We start from the raw sequence: 12,682 nt of genomic DNA, 5'->3' as shown, positions 1-12,682 counted from the left end.
ATCGGGTAAAGTGAGTATTACCTGGGGTGGTTTCTCACCAGCTGGTCGTTCCCCATCTATTCTAGTCAAATTTACCCATGTATCCCCTAACCCCGGCACATCATCTACTGTCCGTACCTGCTTCCATACATCAACAGGCAAAAGCACTGGAAACAATAAATCCATGTCACTTAAGGTGAACACAGAAGACTGCAAAACGGATTCTATTTCTTTATAAAACCCTGTCGGGTTCTTCCTAATATCAGGGACTGATTGTCTGATCGTGTTCACTTCCTGTCGAGAGAACGGGACGTGAACAAACTGTGATACGTAGTGTGCTGGGATATCCACCGCGGGAGCACCAGTCGCCGCGTTGGCGGGGATTTCTACTTTTGGGACAAGGGTCGGAGGGACCTCTCTCATAGGCAACTGAGATATAGGGACCTCCGACCGCTTACTGAGTAATAAGGCCAAATCAAGCGCTAAAGCAGCTGTGGAAGTGTCGGGCGAAAAAGCTCTTTTACAAATACCTAATAACTCTGTGGGGCAACCAACCTTCTTTCTTATACATTCTTCCTGCAAGTGCTGTACCATCACTTGAATTACCTTCCTTTGCATTTCTACCGTATATTGACTATATGTATCGTATACCTCATCCGGCGGTATTGATGAATCCGAGATCCATCGAACCGCATCTCTAGTACAAATCCGTACTTCCTCGGGTGCTGATCTTCGGCACGAAAGGAACCGTTTCTGCATATATATTCTATCGTCCTCATCATCCTCATTTTGTAATCTTTCAAAATCCTGTCTAAACTCAAACAATCTATCAACATGCCCATATACTTTCTGTTCGGTATCCCTTGAGAGTGCCAAAGCGTTCAGATCTCTCACCCCTTGTGGGAGATCCGAAGTCTGTAATCTACCCCACATTACACCTAAGTGAATCCCCAGTCCTTCAATAAAAACGTTTTTCTCGGGAAAATCGTGCAAATTAGATAATGTTGAAAATACATCAGTTTGATCACCTTTTTCCATACAATGTTTAGCCCAAGCAAATAGTTCCTGTTTACTGCCCGCAGGGACAGTACTACGAGTCACAATTTTCGACCCTGCACCGGGATCTGATTTAGTGAACACAGAACTCCCCGGAATCGAAAGTGTAGGAGAACCTAACAAGGGTGCAGGGGAAAGAGATAATGTAGTAGACGGAATAGACAGAGGTGCGACAGTCAAAGGACTGGAAACAGCAGACTGCGCAGGGGCGGGCAAAGCGCCCACAACAGGAGCATATGGAGGTGGCGCTGAAGAATCAGGCCTCCGTTCATTTAATATCTTCTCAATAAACTCCTCAGAAACATGAAAATCTTTAGAGGGATACATTTTCTGGACTCCAAGCGAGAAAGCTCTGTCCATTTTCTGGGTTTCATCTAATCGTTTTTCCTTGTCATATAACAATGCCTTTTCGGCATTCGTTTTATGACGTCGTGCATGTTTATCCCTACTTTTAAGCTGCTGTAATGCTTCCTTTTTCCAATTTTGTAACACGTCGAAGGCTGCTGGCCTAGCCTTCTTTTTAAGCAAGATCGACTCTAAGTATTCAATACGGGGGATCTCAAAACTACCATTGATTGGCCACTGAAATTCGGAGGCATTTCTGGTCTGTCTGTGCCAAATGTCATTAAATACAATACTACCAATGCCATACTTACAGTACATAGTACACGCCGGCGACCCCTCCTGTGGTGCCGGACGGCTAAATTCAAAGGATTGTCGATCGCTGCGGAACAGAGCCCTAAAGCAGCTAGACAATTTCCCAGGCATTTCTCAAAGACTTGGTGTTACCTGGTCCAATAATTGTGTCTGCAGATACAATACGCCAAATTCAAATTGTCAGGGTTAAATTAAGAGCCGGGTCACGACTGCACCTGACCAAACCTAAGGAGGACCGTACGGTTTTCAAAGTACTTCAACTAACAAATTTTACCTGCGTTCAGTGGTTTCGGCAAATCTGCCCGCCTCGGATTTGGACCCTCGTCAAGATGGCGTGTCAGACCACACGACCATCGTCCAAGGATCGGATCGTGCAGCGTTGCCGAGGTATCGCATCTCGATCGGTCGGGCCCGCAGAATCACACCGTCCGATCCCAGTTCGATAGTCTGCGTCAACCTTCAATGATCCGGCATCAATCTTGAGGGTCCCTATTCGGGCGCCAACTGTGGAACCAGAGAAATTGACATGAGGCCGGGAAGCCCAAATGGAAACACACCAACACAGGTTACAAAGGACCATATAAAGCGCTTTATTTCAAAGTTACAAAGTTACCAAGTTATCAAAGTCAATTGACATGCGAATAGCTATTCGGCTCTCTGACTCACACACGAACCTCCAACAATAAGGTTTTGCATCGAAAGTGGGAGAGACCGAATATCTGGATGCTCGGGTTTTTATACAGTTTGTACCACATTGGCCAGCCCTCTTGCGAGTTAACCATTCTTGGAACCATGGCTAGGGTTCGTAGCCAGGTCGAACACACAATTTACATACATTAGATCAGTTCCGCTGATACAGTTACATATTTACACAAAGGTTGAACAGAGGACAGGGTCTTAGTTCATGACCCTAACACGTAGCCTGCGGACATATTATTCATTCACGTGTGCGGAGGTCACCATGGCCGAAGTCTTACTCGCAATGTCATTCGGCCTCCATTTTGTGATTCGGGGTGACTTCCACACTGCAAGAATACCTAAAATGGCGGCTAGATCCAAGATGGCGGCTTTACACAATACATTAAGGTCAAGACCTTGCCGCGGAACCTATGTTCACAATATTCTTTAGACAGCTTGGCGTAGGCCAACATACATTTAAACAATGCGATTGGGGTCACAATATTATATCGATTTCCACACTGGTAGGTGCAGAGATAGTCAGAAGATGAATCCCTGGTAGGTGCAGAGATAGGCAGAAGAGGAATCCCTGGTAGGTGCAGAGATAGGCAGAAGAGGAATCCCTGGTAGGTGCAGAGATAGGCAGAAGAGGAATCCCTGGTAGGTGCAGAGATAGGCAGAAGAGGAATCCCTGGTAGGTGCAGAGATAGGCAGCAGATGAATCCCTGGTAGGTGCAGAGATAGGCAGAAGATGAATCCCTGGTAGGTGCAGAGATAGGCAGAAGAGGAATCCCTGGTAGGTGCAGAGATAGGCAGAAGATGAATCCCTGGTAGGTGCAGAGATAGGCAGAAGAGGAATCCCTGGTAGGTGCAGAGATAGGCAGAATATGAATCCCTGGTAGGTGCAGAGATAGGCAGAAGATGAATCCCTGGTAGGTGCAGAGATAGGCAGAAGAGGAATCCCTGATAGGTGCAGAGATAGGCAGAAGATGAATCCCTGGTAGGTGCAGAGATAGGCAGAAGATGAATCCCTGGTAGGTGCAGAGATAGTCAGAAGAGGAATCTCTGATAGGTGCAGAGATAGGCAGAAGAGGAATCCCTGGTAGGTGCAGAGATAGGCAGAAGAGGAATCCCTAGTAGGTGCAGAGATAGGCAGAAGATGAATCCCTGGTAGGTGCAGAGATAGGCAGAAGATGAATCCCTGGTAGGTGCAGAGATAGGCAGAAGAGGAATCCCTGGTAGGTGCAGAGATAGGCAGAAGAGGAATCCCTGGTAGGTGCAGAGATAGGCAGAAGAGGAATCCCTGGTAGGTGCAGAGATAGGCAGAAGAGGAATCCCTGGTTACACCATAACAGTTTTACTGCCTATGTTTCCTATTGCATCATATTGAGGGATCACATTACTGAGTATGGAGCATATTATTATTATTATTTATTTGTCTATGGTTATTGCTAACCTTTACACAATTTTCTTTTCTTAAAAAAGCGAAAAATAATTTACAGAAATAAAACATAGCAAATTAATAAGACAAAGAGATTAATATCTACAACACAGAATCAAATAGGAGAAGATTTACATCATATATGACAGATAACCTCCATTTCCTTAATGATCAAAAAAAGAACTATAGCAGCATTTAGTCAGAGTAGTTTTGAATCAAATCAAATCAATACAGAAAGGCTAAGACAGATTGCTTTACATGCTTAGTCAGTCACTTTTCCAACTGAGAATCATTTTGTATTTCTAGTTGACATACCTTACTCAGGTACCTCACAATGGCAATATGTAATGAATTATCTTTTCCATGCAGCATTTTCCACCACAATAAATCCAGGTTGATTAACCCGAGGGTGCAACAAATTTACTAAAATACTGTATCCTCTGTGGTCTCAGTACTGGACAAGCCAGCATCAGGTGCTCCAAGGACTCAGTTACATCTGGTTCCTCACAGAATCTACAATTTTGAGCCCGCCCTACCTCGTTATTCCGTGCACAGATGATTTCTCTTGTGGGAAGAACATTGCACCTAAATCGCATAAATAAGTGCCTGGCTGATTTAGAAGGAAATAGAATAAGATATGATTCAACACTGCCCAATTTTTTATAATGGGTTACCATATGATTCTGGAACCTTGTAGCTCCCACCACTCTCATTGTTGAATCCCAATCCCACCATTCTAGACATCTTTTTACTTTGGTGGGGTTGAACATCAACAATTCGAGTGTAAGGCCCAAGGTTTCCAAAGAATTCATGCATTTGTCCTTGAGTTCAAGTATACAAATAGAAATAGAGTTATTGCTGCGTATGCCCGATCCCAAGAGATCATAGAGAGTTCCTCGCTCAGTTGTGACCAGTTTCCTGAAGAGGGATAATTTTTTCCAAGTTATCAAAGACGCCAATGAATTTACGCCTAATTCATACCTTAAAACTGACAGCGGTAGGCTCTTTGGTAGGCATGAGAAGATAGTCCTAAGGAGTCGTCCTTCGTATTTATTCAAATCTGCCGTAAACCATCTCGGATAAAGCTCCAATCCGTAACAGAGCTGTGATAGTATTTTCTGCTTATAATAGCGCACGGCTGGTAAAATGGAAAATGTTCCATATTTGCAATCATTTTTTTTTAATTGAAGCATTAATGGTTTAGTTTTAGCCTCCATATGCTGTCTATAATGAGATTTCTGCTTATTGCCAAAGATGGGATAACCTAAGTAGCGTATATTATGCTTTACCGCTAGTTTTATGTGATTCAAGAACCAGGAGTATTGTTTGTGGTAGGGGCGCAGATGTAATCTAATAACAACTGTTTTATTCTCATTTATTAAAAGATGGTTTGCTTCAGTATAGTCTCGAAATCTACACAGCAGCCGCTGAAGCCCTATGGGGGTGTGGTCAAAAAGCATGAAATTGTCTGCATATGCCGTCCAACAGATTATAATTCCCTCGATCATCGGTGGTGAGAAGGCTGCAGCTTCCAACCCCTCCCCTACATCAGAGACGTATAGATTGAATATAGTGGGCGCAAAGACGCACCCCTGTCGTAGGCCATTCGGAGCAGCAATTGAAGTGGAGAGACTACCCTCATTGTTCAATCGAACCTGCAGTTGGGATCCCTTGTGTAGCTGTATTAAAATAGACAGGAGGGCAGAAGGCATTCCCAGTTGTTTTAGCTTTCTCCACAGGAGTGTTCGCTCCACTTTATCGAAAGCCATTGACAGGTTAATGGAGGCAATGTATATTGGCACGACTTCTTTCCTCCAGGCTTTATCCTGCATCACAGTTAGCAGCAGCCCCCCAACGTCAGTTCCCACACTTTTCCTAAACCCAAACTGGAACCTAGACAAGATGTTATTTTTATTTATCCAGCTATGGATATGATTTAGGATAAGCCCTGAGAATATTTTAGAATATGCATCCAGTAGGGCTATCGGCCTATAATTAAGAGGATTGGAACGGTCACCCTTTTTATAAATGGGTATCACATAGGAGGTGTGCCAGCTAATTGGGATGAGGCGAGATTGAAGGATATCCTGAAACAATATATAGAGTATTTTTGTCCACAATTGTTTATTTTGTTTAAAAATAACATTTGCCAAGCCATTTGGGCCGGCAGCCCTCAGCTGGAGGCCTTGTTTATCAAGACACCGATAACCTCCTGACTGATGTCTATATTCCATTCAATGTTATGGAAGTCCAATGGAGCTTGCAGAATGTTCTTTCTTGATTGGTATAGATTGCCAAAATGCCCACCCCACTGGGAGTCTGATATTGTGGTCGAGAGTGCAGAGCAGTTCAGCGTAGACTTATTATTAACCAAGGCCCAGAAGGATCTTGATGTATTATCCTTTAGTGCAAATAAGATATTTTCCCCATCCCTCTGATATAGCATAGCTCTACGTTCTTTGATCTTCCTTTTCCAGAGGCGGGTTATTATTTTTTTTAGTCCCAGTTTCTCAGCCAAAGGGAGTGTAGATTTGGCTAGCAGCCTTAGTGATTTTTGTCTCTGGTTTTTATATGTTCTCATAACAGGGTCATAAAAATGTGTGTGACTGGTCCTGGATCTACCTGATTTAAGGGGAACTGTCGATTGAGCAATCACATTTCCCACATAATGTGAAAAGGAATCTTTATTATACCTTATGTGCTTTTTCCCCAGAGTGGAGGTGTTGAAGTCATTTAGGAAAAGTGCATTTACCTTTTCTACGTTGCCCTTGTGCCACACAATTCTGTTCTTTGCCTGATTTATTGCTAAATTCGCTAGGTTCTGTGTACTATTGACCGTAAACCCCCTCCCTTCAAGGTTTAAATACAAGATCTTATGGTCACTACATTTCGTCTTTAACAACTTTAATTCCCTTACCATCCATACAAGATGGTCTGGGAGGAATATGTAGTCAATTGCACTTGTTTGCGATCCCCTAAACCAGGTAGTGTAAAGGGCTTTACTTCTCCAAAGACCCATTGTGTTTGTCAAGCCCCATGATTCCAAAAAAACCCTCCAGAGATGCCCCTGTGTGGATTTTGTGCCCTGATTCCAGTTGTAAGTATCATCTGCCACAGCATTAGTAGGAGAAAAGTCATTGTCAATTCCAACATTAAAATCCCCTACAATTATCATTACCACATTAGGAGATATTTCATGACAGTTCATTATCAGGTCCCCCAATTTTTTTAGCTCTTTATCAATGTCCAATTTCAAGTTCCAATAGACATTGATGATCAAGAGATTACAATCCCCAAAGAACGTATTGTGGTCTAAACGTAATAACAATAAAAGACACCACTCTAAAATCTTGTACATTTTGATGACTTTGGGCCCCAATGCTATTGCAACAGCTGCAAGTAGGCCACCCGCTGGCCTGCCTATTGGCCCTTGCTTTGCAAGTATAGAGAGGACAATAAAACCATCTAAAACAAAATCCATAGTCAACCAGGTTGTCCATAATGCTGTTGGAATAAAACACAACCCTTACATAGTCATATCTCACCGGGTGCACAAAATCCACCAGCTTAATGTCACCCGTAGTAATCAGGGAAAGACTTGGTATTTCCCCGAATAAGGCCAGTACCATTTGTCTATTCAGTGAAGGTGGGCCTCCCTTTTCAAAAAGGTAGTGTAACATTATACTCGGATTGTTTACACTTTTAAACGGGCGATAACTTATTGCTGCTGGTCGTGCAGCTGACGGACCAGATTCCACCTGGCCCCGTATCGGCAAAATTGGCAAAAATTCACTATCCTGACAATCCGGGCCTCGTCTATCATCCATGACTGTCATATTTGATTCCCTGTCCCCCTCCCAAGCGGTTTGCATACTGTCATTCCGTGTGCCCCATGCTGTATTTACAGCTTTAAAATTGTGGTTTTGGCGCTCTTCACTCACAGCCGATGGGGGAACCTGTGGCACAGAATGGATTACCTTGGGGACAGTTTCATCCTGAGCAGCTTTCTCATGGCCATCAAGCATTATTTTAATGACTCTTCTGATGACCCGTTCCATCACGGGTCCACCTTCCGAGAGATTGGTTGCGGAGGCTGCTTCTCTTGGATCCCCACCTCCTTGAGTATTAGCGGACACTAGCGGTTCTGTCTTTGCCAATTCAGTTTTGGTTTGCAGACATCTATTACGCCCGGGACCGTTAGATTGGAAACACAGTCCTGCAGTCTTCATTTCATTAACATGGGACATAGGCTGAAGAGTCACATCGCTTACTGCTGTTTTATCTAAGTTAGGTGTATTTGTTTGGGCCGTTGCAATGGCCCCATCCCTATGGTCCCAATTCTTTGCTGGCGGGGTGCCTTCTCTGGCCATCAAGAACCTCAGTTGGCCTTTGTAGGGTGATACTCTTGTTTGTGTATGCCGAAAATGATGCAACTGGGTCAGTTGTAATTATTTCCAGCCGTTTTGGTTTTATAGGGAAGAAGTTTAACAGACTTCCCTGCATATTAGAGTCTGACACCATAGAGCCCCCGTTATTGCAGATGGGACCTTTCATTGTACACTTTGTGCCTTTGTTTTTTAAGGTCTCAGAAAGAGAATCTGAGGCTACAGTGCCTCCTGACCCTCTACACAATAGCACATCTGGTCCCTCATTTACCTCGATGATGTCAGAATCAGTGTCTTCTGCATCACCTCTCAGCAACCATCTCCAATTGTTTCTGGAGGCTTCATCCTGTCTACGTGTATGTCCTGCGACATTCTTTCTTTTCTGAAGGGTTATTTTTTCCCTATTGTTTTTATTTTTATATGTGCTCTGATTCATTTCTTTCTGCTTCGATAGCCTCTCTTGGTTTTTTTTAAACCATCATTCTTTTTACCGGGACCCGAACTCTTAGGGTCCTTGTTTGTTAGCACCTCTAATTCTTCTAAATATTTCGGGGACACAGGCATCTCCATTGGGCTGAAAATGGGGTTGGATGCACCTCCCTGAGGGCCCAAAGGATCCAACATGTTAGCATCCACCCTTTCACTGCCACCAATAGAGTAGTTTTGTCTTTCTACTGCAGCTATCAGCTGCTTAAGTAAGATGGTGTGAAGTGTAAGTTCACTTAATATCGATTTATTTACAGAATCTTCCCACAGACTCCCGACCCATCGGTTGTGCCGAAGACAGTTCCCATTCCACCTCCTTCCCCAATGGGTACTGGGATAGGGCCAAAAGTGAGCTATTGATTATATCAAGGTTATATTCACTTGCATTAGGTTCTAAGAAGGGGGGTTCTGCTAGTTGACTAGCATCTTGAGGGATCTTACCAGACTCCCCTGAGTCAATTAGCAGTATAGACTCATCAGCGACCCCCCATCCTCCACCAAGTTTATGGCAGGACTTTCTATCGTAGGAGGAGGTGAAGGGGGTAAGGGCAATTTGCAAGCCATACTCATGGTGCCTTTGACAGGGGTAAATACCAATGGTGCAGATAAAATGTCATCAAAGGTGCCAGCCGCAGCCCTAGATTCTCTCCTCGTCAGAGGAACAGTCCTCTTATAGCTATAGATTTCTCTCTTAGTTTTCCTCATGCCGCTTACATGAATGAAAGTGTTCCAACATGCACTAAGAGGAAAATACAACACTAGCTCTGTAAAGCGTTAGAGAGGTACATACAAATCACCCCAAGGAGCACCATATGCACAGGTTACCTAGTTCACAATAACTATTTACCAGAATGTAACAGGGAAAAGAATAAACAAAAGTAAAATAAATTGTGCACAAACCCCTCACTATTCTCTCGACCACGACCCCGTGACCACGCTGAACAGCCCAACAGCACTTGCAGGGCACTTCCGGTTGCGCGCGCGGGTGCGCGTGCACCCGAGTTTTAATACAAGGCTGAAGGCGGCAGGCGACGAGCGGCGGAGGCGTGTCACGCATGCCTTGAATCTACGTGAGAGAACAGAAATAGGAAGCGTAAGTAGCCCGTCAGTAATGTACTTAAATGTCAGAAGACTATGCTTTCTAGCAAGAGTGGCATTTAATCTGTGAAGTAAAGTCCTTAAACAGTGTCCTTAGACCATATGAAAGAGTCCACAGAGTAATGCTTTTAAGCACGAAAACTGAATAAAGTATGTTGTTGATATTTACTCTGCTAGAGTGAGTTCAATGATCCGTTTCGCCGCAATTTGAAGTGCACAGCTTCCTCTTGTGCATGGGCGCCTCCACGAATGCGTCCCAGATCCGTTAAAGATGGTGAAGCACACAGGTCAGACAGCTCCCCCAGCAATACGGCCAGCCCAACAGCACTTGCAGGGCACTTCCGGGTGCAGTTTTACTGCCTATGTGTCATATTGCATCATATTGAGGGGTCACATTACTGAGTATGGAGCATATTGAGGGGTCACATTACTGAGTATGGAGCATATTGAGGGGTCACATTACTGAGTATGGAGTATATTGAGATTGCAATTACTTTGGATTAATTGTTATCTCTCTGTAACTGTTTTTCTTGCTCTTCTTCTTTTTCTTTTTTTATGAGTAAGCCCTGGTTCCCTGCTTTTTAACGTTTTAACGTTTTTTAATTTTTTCACTTTTTCTATTTGATTTTTTTAACAAAATGTATTGCCAATCTGTCTATTCTGGACTGCTTTGTTCTGCAAATGTTTGTTAGTTGCAGCTCTAATCAACCTATTGGCAGTTTATTTTTTTTTATTTTTTTTTTCATTTGTTACACGCCCAGACCCTGGGGTATCACGGCATAGCTACAGACATCTTGGTAATTAGTCATACATTAGAAGGAGATAGCGTACAAAAATTGTTTACAGGCAGCAAATCATACAACGCATTATTAAACAATATTTACAGGCAAGCGGAGGAGGTTACACTAGTATTGGTTTAACAATGTACTAGTACTGTTTGAACAACCATGCCTTTAGCTGCTTTTTAAAAACCGGGAAAGGAAGTCTCTTTTTTTATGTTGATGCAGAGGGAGTTCCAATGTTTAGGGGCTAGGACATGAAAGCTGCTGCCCCCTGCTCCGGTATTTTTGTAACAGTGTGACACTCAAATTTGACTGCCATTAGATCTCAGAGTTCTGATGATTTCTTTTTTCTGTAGGGTGTGGTTCAGATATAGGCAAGACCTTTATGCGCGATTCAGAGAGTTTTAAAGATGATTTTGGCTTTGATGAGTAGTCAGTGGGCATCCTTCCTGATCTTGGAAATGTTCTCGCACTATTTTATCCCTAATGCTGCCGTTTAAGCTTTATTTTGCATAAATTGCAGTTTGCTGAGGTTTGTGTTAGTAATCCCTAGTAGCAACACGTTGCAATAGTCCAACCTGGATAATACCAAGGCTCTTGCCGTGGTGAGGCAGTTGGTCGACATCAGGAATTTGTCGACTTAGTGCGATCAGTTTGGATGTGTAGGTCGTGGATGATGAGAGGGAGCTGATATGTTTGGTCATGGTGACCTAGGGAGTTAGGTGGTTAGGAAGGTGTGAGTTGGCTGTCATATGCTAAAATTCAATTGCACAATTGCACTTTGGCATTTTTGATATTTTTTTACAACTAGATATTTTCATATCTGTACTTTGTCATATTTGCACGTATCAGTCTGTGTCGGCAGCCCTGCACTTTGCATCTATCTGCATATTTACACATTTGCATATTTTGCACATAATAGCAGTACTATTTGGTATATTTGCACAATTGTTTCTCTGCACAGTGGTTTATCGTGCATAAGTGGCCAATTAGCGCTACTATCTTTTCCTATGCTGGGCTAGCAAATAATAGATTGAGAATCAGGGTTTGTTTTTTGTGTTTTATTGTAATCTGCAACCCTACCTTTGTCTTTGTTTCACTGGATTTTTTGCCTAAATCAATTGGGTTTATATTCTTGCTTCTTGTAGACCTGCACATTTTACATTGCGGGTTTCACTTTTCTTTTTACTGTTGTAGAGTGTTAATTGAGCTTCTGTAACGTTGATTCTCAGTGTAAGTAACAAAATGCGCAATGGTTAGAGGAGCCAATTGTGAACCGTTGCTCCCTCGACGGGTAGCACTTTGGATTTGTCTGGGATGCCGGGACCGGCATCTAGGGGAAGCAGCGTTAGTAAAGTACACATGCCTTTGGGAGGGCTCCAAACTCTAAAAGTCGACTCAGTTATGGTAGGCCCCTTGTTAGACCTTCCCCATGCAAATGGGAATGTGTGTTGTAACTTGCAAGTCACCATTGGGGGTGGGGTGAACGTAGTTGAGAACCAACCTTTGCGGAGGTTGAGTGAGGATCAAATGGGTTTGAAAACTCCAAAACATCCTTGTAGTTGTAAGGGAATTCTGGTGAACCAAACTTTTACGCAGTCGCCGATTGTGGGCCAACGTGTAATTGATTCCTATTTTGGTAAAAAGGTGGGAACTAGTACCGAAATCAACACAATTGCCCCTAATAAAGCCATGGCTTTTATTGATCATTCACTTATGAATCCTGTGAATGACAAGGCTGAATTTGCAGATTTGGTGATGGAGGGAACGTTGGGAGGGGGGTCTGGTGGGATCCCAACGAGTGTGATTCAGAAGACATGTGATGCTTCAATGCCCAAACCCACGGTTCAATGCCCAACTCCCCCAAGCCTCTAACCAATCTGATTGAGAAAGATGATGCTATGTCAGAAAGTGCCTCCCATCCCCCTAGGACCGATGCCTCAGATTCATTGGGTGAGGGTGGTATGCATCATACTTTGAGGGAGGTTGATGAGCGAATTCGATTAACCCATCCAACGGTTTTGGCTCTGAACATGGTATTGAGCTTGTTCATCAACCTCTACGACAATATTTGGCATGAATTGAAAGAGAATAGTTTGATATTGGTTCAGCTGGGTGAG

This window comes from Ambystoma mexicanum, chromosome 4p, assembly GCF_040938575.1.
Source record: "Ambystoma mexicanum isolate Mex_15411 chromosome 4p, UKY_AmexF1_1, whole genome shotgun sequence".
Lineage (NCBI taxonomy): Eukaryota > Metazoa > Chordata > Amphibia > Caudata > Ambystomatidae > Ambystoma > Ambystoma mexicanum.
The sequence above is the reverse complement of the archived record's forward strand: the minus strand, read 5'-3'. Positions refer to the sequence as shown.